Source organism: Dasypus novemcinctus, chromosome 2 (assembly GCF_030445035.2).
Source record: "Dasypus novemcinctus isolate mDasNov1 chromosome 2, mDasNov1.1.hap2, whole genome shotgun sequence".
Taxonomy (NCBI): Eukaryota; Metazoa; Chordata; class Mammalia; order Cingulata; family Dasypodidae; genus Dasypus; species Dasypus novemcinctus.
In genome coordinates, this window is record NC_080674.1 from 150,285,368 (window position 1) to 150,298,091 (window position 12,724).

General features: G+C 37.2%; 1 protein-coding gene across 1 annotated transcript in view; it reads left to right on the plus strand.

The window, feature by feature from the left end:
* Positions 1–7,923, plus strand: part of NDFIP1 (Nedd4 family interacting protein 1) — a 53,467-nt gene extending 45,544 nt beyond the window's left edge. The window contains exon 8 of the mRNA XM_004452614.4: positions 6,868–7,923. The gene's annotated coding sequence lies outside the window, so the exon portion shown is untranslated. The remainder of the gene's footprint in view (positions 1–6,867) is intronic.
* Positions 7,924–12,724: the final 4,801 nt, after the last annotated feature.

Genomic DNA, 12,724 nt, shown 5'->3' on the forward strand with positions numbered 1-12,724 from the left:
TTTTAAACTTTCTTACTGTTTTATTTTAATGTAGGCAAGTTGCTTAAAATAATTTTAGTTTCTTGGATCTCATAAAGTATGTTTTTAAATTTTAAGACTTTGCAAGGGCAGCATGCAGTTTGATGTTGTCACCCAAGAGTGAAGTTCTTTAAAAAACAAAACAGGATCGACAGTAGCTCAAGTGGTTGTCTGTTTCCCATATATAAGGTCCCAGGTTCGTTCCCCATTTCCTCCTAAAAAGCAAACAAATGAAAAAACCAGCTCTCACTGGGGAGCGATGTAGCTCTGTGATTGAGCACCTGCTTCCCGTATACTAGGTCCTGGGTATATACCCCAGTACCTCCTTAAAAAAACAACAATAACAAAGAAAACTACTCTGAGGAGCATATCCTCTTCCCTGCATCCTGGACAGGGCTTTATACTGAGTTTTCTCAAACTAGCATTTACTCCAGTCAAATGATTACTGGGCATCCACTAAGAGCAAGGATCCGTGGTAGGGGATATAGAGTTAAGTTAGTCACTGGCCCTGCCTTTAAGTAGTTTCTACTTTAGTAAGAGGTATTTCTAAAAACAAAACAGAACAAAAAACCAAGTTGATAAAGGCCAATTAGGAAAACTGCCATAGGAGAGAAAAAAATCTCATATTCTGATAATGCAGAAGAGGCAGGGCTCTTAGTAGTCGTTAGGGAAGTAGAATATTTGAGTGAGACTCAGAGTTCTAGCTCTTGGGACTTGGTGTACTGAGATCTTTGAATCTTGAATCCCAAAGCCTCTGCTCATTGTTGGACTAGTTCCAGAGGTCAAAATTCAGAAGCAACCCTTCTGGGCTAATTATGTAGGGCCTCTAAACCCCAGAGCTAGGGAGTAGGGTACCCTACTTTTGTCTGCAATAAAACTGAGATGTCTAGCTCTTAAAAACAGGCAGGGAGCCTTTCCTGGTACCTTCAGATTCGAATGACGATGTTGCCACTTTGATAGGGAAGAGGATCAAACCCAAAGAAAGTAACTGAGAAAGGGGTCTTTTGCCCTTCTTAGAGGCCTAAATTCTGCCACAGCACACATGGGTTCCCCCAGAAGTTGACTCCATTTAATGTCAGTAACTTCAAAGAGAAAAGAGAGAAGGAATCTTGAGAAAAAGTGTACCAGAGAGAGGCTTTCTCCGATAACTGTATCTAGTAGGCTTTTTTGGACTTTGCTCTTCATTCCTTGGGATTTAATTGGGGACGGAATGGGTCCTAGAGTGGAACTTTGAGCTCTACGTAGAGGCCCGTCCAGGTGAGGACCTCAGGCAAAGCTTTGTTAAAGGATGGAGCATTTGGGACAAACCTTAAATGATAAGTAGAATTTCATCTTGTGGAAACTGGATAGGGTGGAGAAGAGTTTCAGAATCACCTGAAGAGTGGTAAGCAGAAATAGAGGCAAGGAAGGACAGAGCTTGTTTAAAGACAGCAGTTTGGTTTTAGTTTAGAATGGTGAGGGTTAAGGCTAGAAAGCCAGGTTGAAACAGCCTTCTCAAGAATCGTGAGTATTAATCCCATTTACAGTAGAACCATAGAATTCATAGAACTGTCTTTTTCATTTTTTAAAGATTTATTTTATTTGTTCCCCCCACCCACCCACTCCCATTCCCCTTCCCCCTGCCCCCGTCATTCCCCCCATCGTCTGCTCTCGTGGCCATCCACTGTATGTTCTTCTTTTTGTCTGCTTGTATTTTCATTAGGTGACTCCAGGAACCAATCCTGGGACCTTCTGGAGTAGGAAAGAGGCAGTTACTGTCTTGTACCACCTCAGCTCCCGTGTTCTGCTATGTCTTCTTATTTTCTCTCCTCTGTGTCTCTTGTTGCATCATCTTGCTGTGCCAACTCTCCATGTCAGCCGGCACTCCTGAATGACACAGCTTTTCCTGTGCGAGGCGGCGTTCCCACGCAGGGTGGCTCTCCTTCGTGGGGCCTTATTCCCGCATGGGCCGGCACTCCGTGTGGGCCAGCTTGCCATCACCAGGAGACCCTGGGCATTGAACCCTGGGCCTCCTGTATGGTAGACCGGAGCCCATTTGGTTGAGCCACATCCGGTTCCCAGAACTGTCTTTTAAACCCTGTGACCTGTTGGTTCAGTGCAAGGCTAACCCCTTGTGAACATCCCTCTGTTATGTATTCACTTTTGGGTATCACTCTTTATCTAGGTAATGATGTGCTAAGGGTATGGTTCTCAGTTTTAAAGATGTGTGGTGGTTTCAGGATATATGCTTCCAGAAAATAAAGTACCCATCATATTTAATTTGCCAGGTGGTAGAACAGCAGTGAAAGTTTTTAAGCAATAGAATAATAAGATGAGAACTTCTCAAATGTAATATGCATAATATAATTTACTAGCATTCCATGTATGAAATATTGTATAAAGTACTACATGTATAATTAAATGAACTTATCTAAGCCTAACAGAAGGGCATTTATAGTGATAGACTCAGATACATGCATGGTAGAGTATATTCATCAGGTGTTTTGTATAAAAGTTAAAACAGGCAAAGAGGCTAGGCTTATGTTGGTTAAAGTCAGTTTTCTTCAAGGGTATTATATACTTTTTTTTTTTTAGGTATCAGGGCTGGGGATTGAACCCAGAACCTCATGTGGGAAGCCTGAAATCACCTACAAGTTTCCCCTAATTCATTGGTGCCCCAAATATCCTCAAGGGTCATGTTTCTCTCTTTTTTAAAATAACTGATTCTGTTTTAGGTGATTGTACACTTTCCTCATCTTGCTTGTAATGTAGAAAAAATAGCAGTCAGGGTGAGGGAAGGCCTGAACTTCTCAGTTTTTCTATATTGTTACAGATTTTCATGAGGGGGAATTTGGTGGTGTTGTTGTGTTTTGTCTTTTTATCTTCTATATACTTTCTGAAATGCTCTTTTTTTTTTTTTAGTCTAAATATAAAAGAGTATTTCTAGGGTTATGATTTGAAGAGGGAAGTCCTAGTAATAGTGCTCTTGAAACTGAAGATAGTAAACCTGTTTCTCTCTCTATTTTGGAGACAGGAGGCCAGGTAGAGCTGAGTATGCCTAAAGAATTGTCAGAAATCTACTTAGAGGTATGAGTGCCCCTCATTAGAGGGCATAGTAGAGTTTGTTTGCTTTTCGGCCCTACCTTGATAACCCTGGTTGATTCGAAATCATTCCTGATATGCCCAGAAGATTCAGAGCTTCAAATTAAGGCTTTGGGAATTTAGAATTATAATGACTTCCTTACTGATTTGCAAGGTATTCCTAGAGGGAAACTGAAAAGCTATATTCTCCCATGGGACTGAGTTTCTTTTGTCCATTGAAATGCATGAGAACCATCCGTCCAGATCTAAATACAGAATGCTTATTTTCTCTAGTTAAGAGCAAATTTAGTTTAATTTAGTATAAAGATGTGCTGGAAAACCATCATGTAAAATATGAAGGTGTTTTTTGTTTTTTCCCTTTCATTTATCAGCTTCTTTCTTGATGGAAATGTCACTAGGTAAAAGCTTACTTTTTGCAAAAAAGACAGAGAATTTAAAAAATAACTTTGCTTTAACTCAAAAATAATTTCCATGTACTATTGAGATTTGACATTTTACTAGAAAAAGGTATATAAAATAGTGATTTTTCCATTCCAGCTACCCAAAATATAGTAAAGACTGACAAGCCCAGAAATAACCCCAAAAGGCCTTTTTCTAATCAGTCTAAGTAAGTGCTACAAAAGCTGAACACTAAAGTGCATGTACTGGGATGCGGATGTGGCTCAAATGATTGAGCTCCCGCCTACCATATGGGAAGTCCCTTGTCCAGTTCTCAATGCCTCCCAAAGAAGACAGCGAGCTGGCATGATGGGCATGTGCAGCAAGGTGATGCTATAAGACATAGAAGAAGAGAAACATAACAGCAGACTCAACAAAGCAGGGAGTAGAGGTTCCCGGTGCCACCTAAAGAGGACTAGCAAAACAGTGAGCTGACACAATAGGCAGACATGGCAGGCTGACACATAAAGAGACACAAGAGCAAAAACACAGCAAAGCGGGGAATGGAGGTGACTCAAGGGATTAGATGTTTCCCTCCTACATCGGAGGTGTACCAGGTTTGGTTCCCAGTGCCTCCTAAAGAAACAAGGAAGGTGAACAGACACAGCAAGTGCAAACAAGGGGGTTGGGAAAAATTTTAAAAATCTTTTTTAAAAATCTCATGTACTACAATCACAGGGGCAGTTCTCAGGTTCTCTTTCAGAGTCCGTTTACACATTTTTAAAGATCCTTTGTTATTATATAAGCTCAGCCAGTTTCCCAACCCACAGCCAACAGCCAGAAGCTAGAGGTGGGCGCCGTGCATCAACAAAAAGTGTGTGACTACAAAGGTAGCAGAAAAAACTAAATGTTGTTTGTGCATTGTTTAAAAAGGCACCAGTACTTTTTAGGGGTATCTTTATCTGAAATGGCTGAAAATGTAAACATGTTTTTATGGAATACCTTGTCCTTTATGCTGCCAAGTAAATGAAGGACTAGCTACAGTCGCCATAAGGTGGTAACATGGTTAACTGGTTATATCTAACCCTAGTCCAAAAATGCTTGTCCATATGAAGCACAAATTACTTCAAAATTTATTCTTTTAGTCCCATCTGAAATAGAAGTTTCTAAGACCTAGCATTAATGAGCTAGGGCCCTTCAAATTAGCAGCTGATTGCTGTGACCTGGTGAGCTCTACCTATTAGGCATCAAATATTTTATCTTTCTCCTTATGATGACAAACACTTCCCTTTCTTTTTGTTCATCTTCCCTCTCTTCTCTAATACATCTCTATTTTATACAAGGAAATTAATCTCAAGTTAAAAGTTAGATTTATTAGAATGTATTATATTAAAGTAGCAAGACATTAGAAAGGTTTTCCAGTGGGATTACTTATCGAATTCTTAATTTTTAAGTACAAACACATTATACCCATCAAGCAAAAACTCCTCCTCCCCTCCCTTCCTTCATCCCCTGGTAATCTCTAATCTACTTTCTATCTCTGCAAATTTCCTATTTCTAGACATCTCTAATGTAAGTGATATTATACTAAATCTGTCCTTATATACTTTGCTTTATTAATTGACTGACTATAATGTTTCCAGGGTTCATCCATGTTGCAGCATGTGTGAGAACTTCATTCTTTCTTATGGCCAAACCAGTGGAATTTTTCCTGAAAAATTGACACAGCATCCAATAACAAAGGGTTATCTTCTGCTTAAAATGAAAAGATATGTAGGCTATTTGATTCCTTTTGTTTCCAAAGTGTTCTCATCTATAGTTTAGTAATGAATGGCCACAGTCCTTAAGACCTGCTTGTCCTCCAGTTTGTGTGCCACCACTGTTTCTGTAACCGTTTGAATGAAGTTGATCTGAAGGAGCTCCAGGTCTTGGGCAGTGAGCAGTGCCTCTATAGAAGTCTGTTTCATTTGGAGTTTGTTTGGTGATTGAGATCATTGGTAACCTATTTAGGTCATCTTAATGGATTTTTGATGTTTGTTGAGGGATCCGATCTATTAAAGCTAATTTTCCTGTCCTGAAGTAGCATGTACTAAGGGAAGTGAAGCTCTCCAGGCCAGGTAGTTACCTGGACTGTATCATATATTCTTGCAAACTCCAGATAGTCATCTCATCAGTTTTCATCTATTAATGGAAACCAAGACAACTAAAGTCACCTAGGTTTCGAATGTGTCTGCTCATTGCAAAAATGTCTGTTTGACATCAATCTACCAATTTTCTTTCTGCTTCTGTTTGGCTTTTAGAGTTCTTTATTTTTGTGTGTCTTTGATGTCCCTGCACATTCGGAGGTCTTTCAGTCTCTTATGTCTTTCAATTTAAAGCAAAACAACTGAATTTGGAGTTTGAAAAAATGATGACAGCTGAGAAAGAATAAGTTAATTTCTTCCAATGTTGTGGCTTCTCAGCATTTCAGTAGCTTTTTAAAGATTTATACAGTGTTCTAGTAAGAAAAAATATAGAAGAGTTTCTTGTGACTTTTACAGTGATTTGGAGAGAGGAAAATTAGCCATGGTTTATATGAGCCCATCCAGCCTTTACTTGGTGCCAGGCAATACAGATTAGTTTCTCAATAAATATTTGTTAAGCAGTTAATGTATCTTTTTGGTGTTCCTTCTTTTAGCATTAATATAGGGAGTTGTTGTTTTCCCCAGGTTATTTCCGTGAGAGCTAAAACAATTTGCTATGCCAGTACAGAAATACCTCAAAATATTGGATGAAAATTGCATTTAACAAAATCTGTGGACATTATTTTGAGAACCTTGATTTCAGTCATTTATATTTCCTTTTTTTAAAATTAGTTTGGAGATATATATATATTATATATTTTAGAGATATTTGGGTTTTTTTCATTTTGCTATACACAAGTACAGAGTGTCATCATTGGCATTCTTGTTGGAAATTTTCCTTGTGTAAGATCTGGCAGAATCAGCAGGATAAACAATAGCTTCAGGTAGTTGGAAAAACGACTTGTGCACATGGATTCTACAGTCTCTGTACCTTCTTTCAGTCATTGCTGTGAGGGCGTGGAATAAAGAAGTGCTGCTTCCATTCTGTTCTTTAGCTTGGAGATTTGGAAAGAGATCCTCATGGGTTTTCAGACTCTAATGGGTTTTCAGAGAAAGGATTCATATTCTTTCTAGTTCTGGAAGCTTTTAGAACCTTAACTGAAATTTTAATGTTTATTCAATACAGCGATATCAGTGTATTGGAATCTGAAAACTATGTTAAAATGTACTTGTCTCCAAACATCCTGCTTTTCTTTTGTGACTACATCCTTCTCAGCCAAAATAACAAGCTAACCAGAGTTTCAATATTCACTATCCTTCTCTGCAGATGTTTTCTGGCAAAGGCCTTCCTGCGTTTATGAATTCTCTCTCAAGAAGCAAGAGAACACCTGCAGGAAGTGAATCAAGATGCAGAACACAGGAATAATCATCTGCTTTAAAATAAATAAATAAAAGTACTGTTGAAGAAGATCATTTCTCTCTATTTGTTCCTAGGTGTAAAATTTTAATAGTTAATGCAGAATTCTGTAATCATTGAATCATTTGTGGTTAATGTTTGAAAAAGCTCTCGCAATCAAGTCTGTGATGTATTAATAATGCCTTATATATTGTTTGTAGTCATTTTAAATAGCATGAGCCATGTCCCTATAGTCAGTAGGGGGCAATCTTGCTTTACTCATTCTCCATTTCAAAATAAATTTGGAATTAAATATTTTAGTGTAAGATATGTATAATGCTGGCCATCTTAAATGAGTTTTCTCAAAAGTTAAATTTTTGTTATGACTGCATTTCTGCACATAATACATATTTGCTGTTAAAATTAATCTAGAAATTTCTTCTGTTGTATTGTGTGAACACCTTGAAGCAAAATCAGTGCAAAATACATTTAAGTTGTGGTCAAAAATATGTTCTTAATTGGTAAATAATAAGCATTAATTTTTTTATCATCTGTATTCTGAATTTTCAGTAATTCTTCTGTGGTGCATACCTAGAGATTCTAAAGGTGTTGTCACCATATAAACAGAAAGGACAAGGACAATTGTGACTTCATTACTAAAATGCAATTTTTGAAGTTTTTTTATGAATAAGAGTCCTTATGTCCCCCCCCCTTCCTTTTTTTTCCCTTTTTCTTTTGTCTCCTGAGTATTGGCCAGGGGTTGGTGGTAAGGAGGGAGTTAGGCACTAGGAGCAAAGAAAGAATTGGCTTTTGGATTTTTCAGATGATCCCTAACATACTGTACTACTCACTTTTACAATGTGTTAGCAGAAACTGATGATATTAAGTGTAGTATGATGTGCTTTCTGCCTAGTGGTAATTCACCTTGGTTTGCTATGTTAAAACTGTAAATACAACAGAACATTAATAAATGTCTCTTGTGTAGCACCTTTTGCTGTAGACTAGTGTTTAATTTAAACATAAACTTCCTTGGTTTGCATTTGTTGATTGCTAAGGCAATTTTATTTGAAAATCTTACACAATCTTCAGTAAATTAAAAAAAAAATTTGGTCTGAGACCAGGTTTTACTCCTGTTACCAACAGAGGAAGTCCTGTTCTTTCATATTATTCTCAATACATTACTGAATGTATGTGAAAATAGGTTCTATGGAAGGTAACGGACTAAAATATCTTACAGGGAGGCGCTGTAGAGATCTTAACCATTCTGGAATTCCCAATTATGCTTCATTTTTTAGACATGGTCTTAGACAATTTATTTCCAATGGTTTCTGCATGTTTCCCACTTTTTCATTTTCTCGGTTGCATAGCCAAATTGTTTAAGTCCTTAGAGCACCCAGTTCTCATGATTTCCATTTCTACCTCAGTTGTATTAAATTTAGAGACCAGGGGTTCTTTCAGTATCAGCCATTTGATTTTTCCATTGCCCCCTTACTCAGATGAAAAACGAAGAAAAAATGCAGTATGATGGCCAAATGACTACACAAAATGACTACATAGTATTGATAGCTGCAAATGTTCATTTGCTGCGTGTGAACTGTGTCTGGAGTCAGCATAGGAAGGCCGTTTAGGGGTGTATGTAAAACACAGAAGTGTAGGTTGTTTGAAAGCCAAATAGAAAAGTTGAAGCCTCTTGGATTGGCATTTCAACATTTCAGTGATCATTCTCACCAGTTTATTGATTATATAAATAATAGTACTTTCCTGTTTAAAAGTTATATTTTAAAATAGAGAAGCAGAGAGTTTTATGAAAATCTCAAGTTTTGTTTTTTTTCCTTTCCCATTTTGTACTATATTATACTAACATTAGAGTTTATGGCCTATAATGTTCAAAGTTCCAAAATGAATACATCTATCTGCATTAATGTGGACGTGCAGGAGAGAGAACTATTTAAACCTTGCAGAACAAAATAGAAGGGCCCTAAATCACATTAACTCAAACATTGTAGAGTAGGTTCATGTTTATTCTTTAGGTCCTTGTGCCTTATTTGGTTTTGTATATTCAGAGCACTGAAATATTTGGAATTCCTATTTCTGTATATTTGGTAGTCCATAAGATATTGTCAAATGGAAACCCACAGTTCAGTATGCTTTAAAAATACTTAGTCTAGAGAGGATGATTTCTCTTTTTTTTCTTTGAAATGTTTTGTCATTCCCCGAAAATTAAAGTCTTTTTCAGGTGAATAAAGTTGGTACCATTTGTCACCTAGAGTCCTTTTCAAGATAGAAAAGTTTGTGCACAACTGTTCTTTTTCATTTTTCTCTCTCTCTTATTTCTCCCTTTGGTAGGTTCATTATTAAGAATAACCCTTTCAGAAGCCAGTGGCCTATGGTTGCAGGGATGCTCGTGGACCTGGAGCGCCCGCCCTTCCCTGAGGTATTCACGTACTTAGTACACCTCACCTGGCTTCCTCCTCTTCTATCTGGGTGTTCTCTGATTCTCTTTCTTCCCATTTGTGCCATAGAATGTCCCTCCCTCCACCCCAGGTCATACGTTTCCTTGGGTTCTCCTGATCTTTAAATAAGGTTCAAAATAACACACATAAGAACAACCCTTTCAGATAAGGGTGGCTCTTTATTTTGAAAGGATAGAGAGAAATTACTGTTGTTTGCAGAAGATTATGGAATAAAATGGTTTTGACCCAGAGCTAAGGACAAGTAGGATTCACCCACAGAGGTCCTGCAAGTTTCTGACCTGTTGGTGCCATTTGGAATTACGCAAACTTGTGTTTAAGGGTTCTGTAGGGTCATTTTTGCATGTTAAAAATAGGAAGAATGACTATCTTTGCTAATGAGATCAATTTTTTGAGAGTTTTTGGTGGGTAGGTGATGATACTCTTAATTTTTTTGCTTTTTTGTTAAATTTAAGCATTTGAGTTGAAGTGTTGGTCACTACAAGTAACACAGATGAAATTTCTTTTGTCTTTCTCTATATTCTTATACTGGAATATAGTTCTTACAAATCATCTATATTTAAAAGAAGAAATAAGCCAAGAAATGATTATTGAAAGAGAGTATCAGGACCAATAGTAATAGTATTAAAGTGATAGCTTAAATGGTGAGGTTCTGGGATGAAACTCAACAGACGTGTACCCCACAAATGGAGCCCTGGCCTCAACTTTGACTCCAATCCTACCCCTCCTCCCACTGTCCTGACCTTTCTTGAGTTTTGATGTAGTAGATGGAGATATAAATTGAAAAATCACTTGGCCCTGATTCTTGCAAATAGTAGTAATCAAGTTTTAACTTCAAACATGCCAATAATAGATGCAGAACTGTGTTTGTAATGTGTGAAGATATTGCTCCTAATTCCTATCTGGGTCTTGTTGAAACCTCTCTGGTGAATCCAGGTAAATCACATGCAAGATGTAGATGAATAACATTCAGGTTGTGCTGGTGTTTAATTAGTCCTTGTTTTTCAGCTCTTTAGAAATGTTTAACATTCACTCTCAGACTTATTGAACATGATTTAAGCAATGATGAGGGGCATGACAAAATATGTTTCTGTAGATGGTTTGTGTATTTTTTTTAAATTGTGTTTTACGTATTTTAAGCATATATAGTATTATAGTCTGTAAGGTTGATAAGGAGAAGTGAGTGAGCATACTTGCTAAGCCAATATTGAGATACTCTTGGTTTAATTTTTTCCACGTGCAGATGGACTTTTGCAAATGTGTACAGTTATGTTCATGTAGACCACCCACCAAAAAAGTGCTCTTCAACAGGTGGCCTCTGAATACTGGTTCTTTATAAGCTCTCCTGCTAAACTGGAGCACATCCTAAAGAAATACACCAGGAATTCCCTAAGGGAGGAGAGTAAGTTTAGGTTGAGAGTAAAAGAAGTTTCCAGAAATTGATTTTATATCATCCCTATTCTAAAAAGAGGCTATTTTATAACCTAGCTCATCATTTCTTACCTACAACTTTATGGCCTATCAAAAGAACTGCTATGGAAAATTTATCAGTGGAGAGCAATCCTTCTAAAGACAGTTTTCCTTTCTAAAACATCTGAAGTAGTCGATCTATTGTTGGGCGTTTTGATTCCATTAGCCCTCCAGTTATTCTCAGAATTTGCTACTTGGAGAATAAGTATATTACTCCAAGAGTTAATTTGATACAGGTTTTTGTTTAAAAGCATGTGTTTTTGTTTTTGTTTTTGGTGTTGCATTTTCCTTTACAAAAAAGCACTGTCTTCTGATTTTGAGATGTTTTAATTCTTAAACTCATCAGTTGAAAACTTAATAAGATGTAAATTAAATGCAAATCTCTTAAATCTGAATACAGAATATATGAAATACACAGAATTTTCTTGCATTAATGTAGAATTTCACCTAGGGTAGAAAATGAGAAGTAGTTGGTGAAATCGACATCTTCCAACCCTACTTTATATGTTGTTCATCCTGCTCTAAGAACGATTAATTTTTATCATTTATGTGGGAAATGAAATGTTTCATAAACTTTTCCCCATCCATATTTCATTGCAGGTTTATAGCCACCAAAACTGACAAAAGTGATTTTATTTAAGTCATACAAAGATTAGTGCTGGAGCTCTGAGAAGAAGGCAGTATTCATTGTTATTCTTCACTTGTCAGGAAGTTTCACCATAAGTGGTATACACGGCCTGTGAGACAAGACTGGGTCAAAAACCTAAATGAAATCTCTCAGAGAAGGTGGTTTCCTACCAAAGCGCTATCAGAAAACTATAGAAAACTGCCTTCTGATCATGAATCCCCGCCTGTCCCTTTTCTGTAAATCTTCCAGAATGCAGCCCATAGGCCAATCTGTAATGAGTTTCACCATACATAGTTAGGGTTTGCATTTGTGCCCCCCACTGAGAGCTGCTTTCCCCCATATATAGCAGCTACTTCCTGAGCCAAGTGGAAAGGATTGAAGCAGCCTATTATCAGTAACTCAGCTAGATTTGTACTTGATCAAACAGCCCTCTTTCCATCTGCAGACAGTCCAGAAATGCCAAAGTGTTCCCTTAAGTAAGGTTTTAGCAAGACTTTTGCCATCTGCTTCCTGATTCCACATCTTTATTTTGACAGAACATTTCACAGGCCATATTTGGCAGTTTCCTGGTTAGATGTTATCGTGGTCATTTTAGTATGTTGTTTTTTTCCCTCTCTGATTATCAGCAATGAGGATTTTACAACCGTGATTTATTTCCAGTTTTGAAATTGCGGACAAATTAGTGAGCGAGCCACTGGGTGGATCAACATTTTCACTAGCCTTTCATTTTATTACTAGCATGATTTGGTACTATATTAAAAACCATGGGAACTGCTGGCCTAAAGAAACAGAATTAGCAACCCATTTTTTTTCTAGATCTGACTCAGTGACTGTCAAGTGCTGGGTCTGTGGATCCATGACAAAGGGTGTTTTTTGGTAGTTACATTTATTGACCCTGAGACTATACCCATGAAATGGGGTTTAATCTGTACATAGGTCTCCAACTTTCTTTGCCTTAAGCTCTTCTGTGGTTTGGTAATTGACTAGATTTGAGGTATTAAAGTAAATTTTTAAAGTAAATTTTTTTTCCCCCAACATCCATGCTGAGAATTTATAAATTGTCAGACTTAATTTCTGTAGCAGTTTCACAGAGCTTCCAAATAAGGATAGTAGGTAAGCACTTGTTTTGAATTGTCACTTTCTATAGAAGGTTGAATGGGATAAACTTACAGAACATATACTTTATAAATCATGTGTTCATTTTTCCTTACAATATTTT